The sequence below is a fragment of the Bidens hawaiensis genome, unplaced genomic scaffold, assembly GCF_021521415.1.
Source record: "Bidens hawaiensis isolate Kalapana, Puna unplaced genomic scaffold, B.hawaiensis_p1.1 tig00002123_1, whole genome shotgun sequence".
Classification (NCBI taxonomy): Eukaryota; Viridiplantae; Streptophyta; class Magnoliopsida; order Asterales; family Asteraceae; genus Bidens; species Bidens hawaiensis.
In genome coordinates, this window is record NW_027491112.1 from 2825702 (window position 1) to 2834553 (window position 8852).

An 8852-nucleotide genomic window follows, 5' to 3' on the forward strand; every position below is an offset into this window, starting at 1 on the left:
CCATTGTGTTTTACGTTTCAAGTTATTGTGTAACATGTATTAATGGCGAAAAAAGACACAATGGTGTGCGAAAAGACACAATGGCGAGAAACGACACAATGGTGTGCGAAAAGACACAATGGCGAAAAAAGACACAATGATAAGCGAAAAGACACAATGGTGTGCGAAAAGACACAATGACGAAAAAAGACACAATGATAAACGAAAAGACACAATGGTGTGCGAAAAGACACAATGAAGAAAAAAACACAATGACGAAAAAAGACACAATGATAAGCGAAAAGACACAATGGTGTGCGAAAAGACACAATGGTGTGTGAAAAGATACAATGACAAAAAAGACACAATTATAAGCGAAAAGACACAATGACGAAAAAAGACACAATGATGTGCGAAATGACACAATGACGAAAAAAGACACAATGATAAGCGAAAAAACACAATGGTGTGCGAAAAGACACAATGGTGTGCGAAAAAAGACACAATTATAAGCGAAAAGACACAATGGTGTGTGAAAAGACACAATGACGAAAAAAGACACAATTATAAGCGAAAAGACACAATGATAAGCGAAAAAGACACAATGGTGTGCGAAAAGACACAATGACGTGATTTTTGTTTTAAATTTTATATAACAAAATCATACTCATATTAAAGATAAAAAAACGCTTGTTATTATGATGAATTTTTTAAAAAAAAAATATCATACGAAAAAGTTATAAACGTTCTAAAATGATGGGGGTATTAACATGTGTCATGCATGTGAAGAGAGAAAATATATACAATAACCTCTATACCCTTTTACTTTTGGTCCACACTTGACACATGTCAATTATTTATGGCTTCTCACACTTCTCATTTTTGTTATTCTTTGTAGAATAACTTGACCCTCCTTTCCGTATCTTTAAATTTAATTTAAAATTATATTAAATTCAGTATCTATTTTTTCTTCATTTTAATTAAATAATTTTTTTTTACATTTATTATTACATTCTCTCTTTCGCACTCTCACAACTACTTAAAAATATTAAAAAGATATAAAGGGTTAAACAATAATTTTTCGAATAAACATAAATATCATTACTCTTTCTCACACATCCACTCGCAACACTATAAACTATTCCTTACATTATCAAAATTACACTCACAAATACGGTGATAGGATGTGAATGCTTTAATATAATACGTAATTGGTTAAGATCTATGTAGAACATAAACCAGTTTTTTTTAGATGCAAATTTCTTTTAATCCTTGTCGTTTATGTGACTTGAACCCAGTACCTCCCCTCTTAAACTTAGATGTTTAAAGGTTTTTTCTTTGTCAATGTATCATCACTCCATTAATAACACACTAAAATTATAGACTCGTTTTTCAGTTTTAAAAAGTTTAAAAGTAAATAAGATGATATAAATGAAATTTTATTGTTTTTGCTCTTAACTTTAATGAAATATGGATAAATTTGTTTGGTTATTTTTTATGTATATATTTATTGTATTACAATGTACACTTAATTAAAAACCTTTAAGTGGAGTTAATACTTTGCTCTCTTTCTGAAGAGAGCTTAAGTGTTCCAAGCTATATGTTTAATTATGACTTGGTATTTGTGAAAAAAGAGGAACACGTTAGTGCATTCAGGTTCCTCGATCCATATTTCTAACTTGGTAGAGGAGATTATTGTGATGGGATTTCTATGGATAAAAATTAAGAAGCTACAATAGAGTCTTAATCTTAGTTGGAAAGATCAGTGTTCTTTCCGGTTGTAACGGGCTTTTTAGGGTGTTTTAAGCGGGTGTTGCTCTTGTATTTTTATTTTGGTGGCACGCTATGCGTTGGTGTAATCCTTTCTAGCGTCTTGCTAGTGCTTAATAATACGTTTTATTAGTCGTTAAAAAATAAAATGGTGTTTCCAATGGATGGTTTAAGACTTAGGATTTTATGATATCAAATTTGAAACATGACTCAGTTTGATATTCTATAGTGATTCCTCAATGGTGTTGATGAGTATATACTCACTCAGGTATTGGGAGTAATAGTGTTCCCACGCTTGTCAATTATCACACTATCCAAAATCTAGCATCGCGTGCCATTAATTAATTTAGCCCCACAAACAACCAATTTATTTTAAATTAATGCTCATGCTACACCAAAGTTAATGTGCATATTATACACACTACATCCTCAATCTATATTACATCGTTTTTCAAATGTTATTCTTAATTAAATTATGATATAATCATATTCCTTTACTTTTCAAACGTCTATTTAAAGATTCATCAAACGGTCGTTTAATTTTTAGGTTGTGTGCATAAGATTGGGGTGGCGTAGGAATAACAACTCTCTTCTATAATTCCACATTTAAGATCTTTGACGACTCAAGCCCTCATGTTCGGTTTTTATAACTGTAACTCACAGATTTACTAATTCTATATATGCTAGATCAACAGTTTTTTTTTACTATGGGACTATAACTTTCAATCAGTTCTAGATTATTATCACTATGTAGACATCTTAATACTCCAAAACTAGAGACTTTACTTAATAAGACGGAACCGAGTGCAAAAAACCAAAATCTTGTTTCGCTTCAAACTACTAATAATTAAGAGTAAAAGTAAGGAAGACCTTTCTTAATTTGGCCTACATTCATTATACCTTGTCCTCTTACTCAATTGTGAAGGTCTCTCGGGTGTCTGATCCAATCAGTCTCGTGATGAAGAGAATTCCGATTTTCCACTAAGAAAGGTTTCGTCAAGACAACTCAATTTGTCCGGTAAACTACTAGGGGCTCCCCATGGTTTAATACTCACCATGATTAACATCACTATGTAGGCATCCGAATACTCCTAATATTAGAGACTCTTTGGTAAAGCCTACATTTGTTGGTTGTAAAAAGTAAAGGAAACTTCTTTCTCCTTGCTCTTTTATTAACTCCTGATTATCTTAATATTTCTGAATAATACAACAGAATTCACATGTGAATTTAATGTAAAAATCTTAATGAGAGCTGGAACCTAAAACCGGGACAAGTGCTAGAACCCGAGACAAGAGCAAGGATCTGGAACATGATCGGGAACTTGGAGTAGAGACGGGAACAAAAATCTGGAACAAGAACAGGGTTAGGTTTCTTGAACGAACAAGAACATGGACAGCATTCAGGTATGGGAAGAGACAACGGCTAAGGTTTGTACCGCGAGTTTTAGCTCAAATACCATGTAAAGTGATTATATGTTTAACAAAATTAATTACATTTTTTGAATATGCATGTACATAGACGCAAAAACTAACGATATTGAATGAAGAAAACGATAAAAACTGTTGACGAACCATTTTACCATTCTGACCGACCCAACCAACTCAGCCAGTTCGGTACATTTATTCAGCCCAGTAAACAAACAATAATTGAAAGTAGAGGTAAAACAATCATACAAACATTAAAAATTAGATCCAAAAAGAAGAAACACTTCCATCTAAAACCAATCATATATCAAAATATCATCATCATCATCATCATCATCATCATCATCATCATCGTACTCAGTATATCCCACCAATAGCAAAGCTATGGTAGGGTCTGAGGAGGGTAAGATGTAGGCAGCCTTACCTCTACCCCATAGGAATAGAGAGGCTGCTTCCGGTGAGACCCCCGGCTCGATAGTAGTTTTGCATCAAGCCTTGGACATAAGGCACATAGCACTCAATCATCGGGACACCTGCTGATCGGTGCATGTACCCTTATCTTTCAGCTATCAACGCCACTACATGATGCCTGATTAACCGTCCGTCACTTTTAACGTTATTTTCAGGAGATTAGTAAAATAACGTCAAAATTAGTGCAATTTCACTTTTGCCCACCCGAGGGTTCACACATATATACATCATATGTGCGCACCGCAAGCAGGGCTAATATACCCTTATATATCAAAATATGTACACCTTAAAAATGTAAAAGCAAAAACTTTAAGTAACACATACAATTTTACACACCTCTCTTCACCCATTCATAAAACTTTGCAACAATAAAAAAAAAGAAAAAAAGAAAAGAAACCATTTCTAAATCCAAAAAATCACATCTAAACCTAAATCTACATCCGGTTCGGTTGCAGGGGTAATAACGGAAAACAAAGACTAAAAAACAACACTGAGATTCACTCACCTTATTTGATGCACATCAACACTACCTTCTAATCTTTGCCATGTTTGTTGACGTTGATCTTGAACTGTTTTGTCACGGGCCTGTTTATCTGCATATTGCTTCCGGCACTCTTCAAACAATTGCATGTCCATTTCCATAAACATTTTTCTGATGTTGCTCGTGAGCCCGTGAACCGCAGGGTTCCAGTGGCCCCGAATGTTGGTCTCCAGGGCTTCAAAGATGATTGGTAGAATCACGGTTCGGTTCTGGGCAATTAAGCTCACAATGTGCTCGTTGTTCCACATGAAAAGGGCTCGTTCTGCTACCTGTAATTAATGCCACCGCATACGTTACACGAATAGTAAAGTTAGATGAGTAAATACAATTTTTGTCCTTTATGTATAGGGTAACTTGCAGATCGTGTCTTTTAACATTAATAAGTACACAAAACGCCCCTGAAATTTTTATGCCGTCATGCTTTTCGCCATTTCCACCAACTGGTGCTAACTTTTTCTGTTAGTTTTTCAAAAATGAACATTTTGGCCTTATAAAGTTACAAAGAACAAACTGTGCTGCATACAAAGTTATTGTTTTTCTTTTTATTTTTCTTTTACTTTTAATCAACTTATTTGTTTTATTGAAATGTAATTTCTTTAATAACTTGATATATTTTCGTTTGTTTGATTGAGTTATTTAATTTTCTAGATTATTATTATTATTACTATTATTATTACTATTATTATTATTATTATTATTATTATATTATATTATAAACAAATTAATTGATTATTTAAGGGGTGTAAACAAGCAAAGCCGCTTGTGAGCTACCCGACATGAGAAAAATTGAAGGAAAAAAAAACAATTGCGAGAATTTAACATTTTGTTACTATTTCTAGGTTATCCACTTTTTCAACCAAAAATCCGAGTAGCAAAGCTAATCCAACGAACCCATCATTTGAATCAACAGGTAAAAAATCAAACCTAAAACCTATGGGGCAGAAATTAATAGAGCTGCTTATCATGATGAATTACAATTTGTTCGATACAATATTGTCAATATAAAGGTCAATAAAACAATACGATGGAAAAAAATACAAGAACTAAAATTGAAATAAAAAAATCTCGTGTTGGATTGGCACTGACTATGCATATAATAAAATTAAGAGCAAAGCGGTCATTTTTTTGAAAAACTAGCAGAAAAAGTTAACACCAAAACAACTAAAAGTGTGACAACGTATGAACTTCAGTGACAGTTTTAGTACTTCCTGAAGTTAAAGAACACGATCTGCAAGTTACCCTATATATAATATTGACAAAAACTATAATTTACCCAAGTTAGATAGTGTTATGAGACTGACAACATTGACATTAAAGATCCCGACAAACATAAGATTGAGGAGATTTCAAACCTGAAATTGAGGGCTATTAAGGCACCGAGCTAGCTGTTTAAAAAGAGGAACCATGCACCGTTGAAACTCGGTTGCTTGCGTTGCTTCTAGAACTTCTTCAAGCTCTCCGAGTAATAGAACTTCCTTTTGGCAGTTAGTGATTGGCCAATATTTTAGCAAACCATTAATAACAGTATCAGCCAATTTGTTATCTTTCTCAACAAACTGAATGATACAATACGCAAGCTGCTGATGATAAGTAGCAATCGATTTAGGTTTGTGAAGCGGTATAAGCGCCCGAGCAAGAAACAACTTATGTTCCTCTTTCATTGGCAACGCAAATCCATTAATTATACTTCCAAGAATCTCCAATAACTCAGCAATCCCACTATTCCTTTCGGTTTCATAGATAAACTGATAAAAGATATTATTGATCGCTTTCCTAATAAACGGGCGATGCACCATAAACTTCCCATATATTCTATGTAAAATAGTTTTCAAATACTCCCGCTCACGCGGGTCCTCGGTATCAAACATATCGAGCAACTTTAACACAAACGAATGATCAATAAACTTCTTAGCAACTTTAGTATCAGTATCTGTCGAAATAATATACCTCAAAAGAAGCTCATAAACAAGATGCAAATGCGGCCACGACGGTTCAAGATACGGCTCATCCTCATCGGCCTTCATACTCACCGACCCGGTATTCTCATGAGCCGCAGGCGGCAAACACCTAAAAATATTAACCGAAATCATCCTAATCATCTCTTCCTGATTCGCCTCACTAACTTTACTCGAACCCGACTGAACGTAATCAACGAGATCCACCAGATTCACCCGCTTAATCTCCTTCTCCTTAACCGACTTCAACGTATCCGTAAAATCAAACACGAAGCTACACACGTAACACTTCCTAGCAAACAACTGCTGCCTTTCGGGAACCGGCACTTCCCGAAACATCGGCAACGTCTCCACACTCCCCGTACCAGCCGCACCCCCGCAGCCGACACGCCAGCAACCGGAAGCTGCTGCGAGGCGTGATTCACAACAATACCAGAACCCGAACCCGAAACCGAACCGGAAACCTCGGTATCGGTTTTCGACAACTTCCGTTGTCCCCGTTTCATAATTTTATTCAACATATTGATCCAGTATAACAATCAAAGTACCAAATGACCAAATTAGCCCTAATTTCAAATCAGTAAGAAACCCTAGCTTCTTAAATCAGTTTAATAACATAACATAACATTAATAATAATAATCAATGAATAACGAAAGGTGAAATGGATCTGAATACCGCTAGGGTTTGTAACACCGATGATGGCGGTGGTGACGTCATTGATCGGACGGCTAGAAATTGAAGGATTAATAATATTAATATTATTAATAATATTATTAATATATCGAGATCGAAGAGATAATTTGAAATGATTTCTGGGCTAAAAGAAATGAAAGCGAATGAATGATAATAAATGATAATTGGCCAATACGTATAAAGAAATAAATATAAACAAATAAATAAATACTTTATGTTATGTTTTATGTGACTTATATAAATGGTCCCTTAGACAATATTTTATTTTGAGAAGCTAAATAAGGAAAATTGGCCTTAAAAGTTTTGGGAGGTTAGAGGTATGACATTGTTCTTTGAGATCAACCACGGGTCGAGTTGAGTCGAGCTCGAATTTTAGATAGAGGGCTTGAAATAAGTTGAGCTTGATGTCACGGATCCAACCCTTTGACTTCGTGTGGCGCCCGAAGGCCAGCCAATCGGTCCGCTCATAATCAGGGCTTGCTGGTTTCGTCCTGCCTTGGACTCATCAGGCGAGCGGCAACAGCTTGCAACCAGCGATGCGTTCGTCGTGCCAGCACGACTAGGCATGTACGCCTTCTTTCCCGCTGAGGCCGCGCCCGAGGAAGTCCGGGACGAGCCAATAAACCCAAGCGTTTCAACACAAATCAAGCATCTCGATCTTCAAATATTTGGCTTGTGACATTGAGGTCTGTTAAGTTAAATGAGTTAAGCTTAAATATAGATAAGTCCAACTTAACTCATTTATATTAAAAGTAATACATAAAAAGAATAATGAATGTGATGAAAATATTGTAAAATATAAAGATGTAATGCTAATTGTGATGTGTAAAAACAATGTATGATGTGAAAACATTGTAATATACACGTGTAATGCTAAACAGTAATTTACACCGGTAGTGATATGAAAACGGTAATGAATCGGATAGAAGTACTATAAATGTGCACATGTAATGCTAAATACAACGGTAATATTTGTTATTTAAAGGCGGTCGGGCGCATGCGGGTACACTGTCGCCAACCCTTGCCGCCTTGCTTTCCGAGTATCGATTTCATGTGATGCAACCTGAAGAAAGGGTGGGGAGTAGCGGGTGTTAGTCAGGTGGGGTTGATCGGGTTTTACAACAACCCGGCCCTATTAAGATTGGGGTTAGTCGAGTTCGGGTTAATCAGGTTTCGGGTTGGTTGGGTTGTAGTAGAATTTGGAGCTGTTTTTTAAACCTCAACTCAAATGATGTTTTCTTATTTTAGTATAATTTATAGCATGAATTTACATAAAAACAAATGAATAGGACTGTGTCACCTTTATAATTGACGTTGAATTGATATGTGTAGTGGCATGTTATAACTTATATGTATTTGATTGGTGGTTAGGTTAACAGATTTAATAGGTACATGGCATATTAACCATTCTTCAATTTGGAGCATTCTTCAGTTTGGATCAGAGAGAATAAAATATTTAACTTTATGACTTAGGCCGAGTGTAGTGGCGGGGTAATATGGGGCGAAAAGGGGCGATTTTTTGGTGGAACACCCCCCCCCCCCCGGCGATAATTGGGTGAAAAAGGGCGGGGGCGGGGTATATTTGTCGCCAACATGTTTGTTGTTTTGGTTGGTTTATATTATTATTATATATATATGTGTGTGTAAGATATATATATGTATATATATTATTATATTACTATTTGTATATGTATATATGTTGTGTGTGTGTATATGTATATGTATATATGTTGTGTGTGTGTATATATATGTAAAGGTATATGTATATATGTTGTGTGTGATATGTATATGTATATGTATATGTATATGTATATGTATATATGTTGTGTGATATATATATATATATGTATATGTATATATGTTGTGTGTGTGTATATGTATATGCAAAATGAATCCTAGAAACAACCCGAACCAACCGAACCACCCATTCCCTCCTTTCGGTCAACACCATGGTTCGCAAAACCAACCGAACGTGAACCTACAATGGAACCCGATGAACCTAAACCAACCGAGCTAT

General features: G+C 35.3%; 1 pseudogene across 1 annotated transcript; it reads right to left on the reverse strand.

Annotated features, from left to right (window-relative positions):
• Positions 1-3916: 3916 nt before the first annotated feature.
• On the reverse strand, positions 3917-6892 carry LOC143607344 (serine/threonine protein phosphatase 2A 57 kDa regulatory subunit B' beta isoform-like; annotated as a pseudogene). The gene is made up of 2 exons (XR_013148954.1): positions 5539-6892; positions 3917-4455 (listed from the first exon to the last, which is right to left on the reverse strand). The product of XR_013148954.1 is annotated as a serine/threonine protein phosphatase 2A 57 kDa regulatory subunit B' beta isoform-like (transcript).
• Between the last annotated feature and the right edge of the window lie 1960 nt (positions 6893-8852).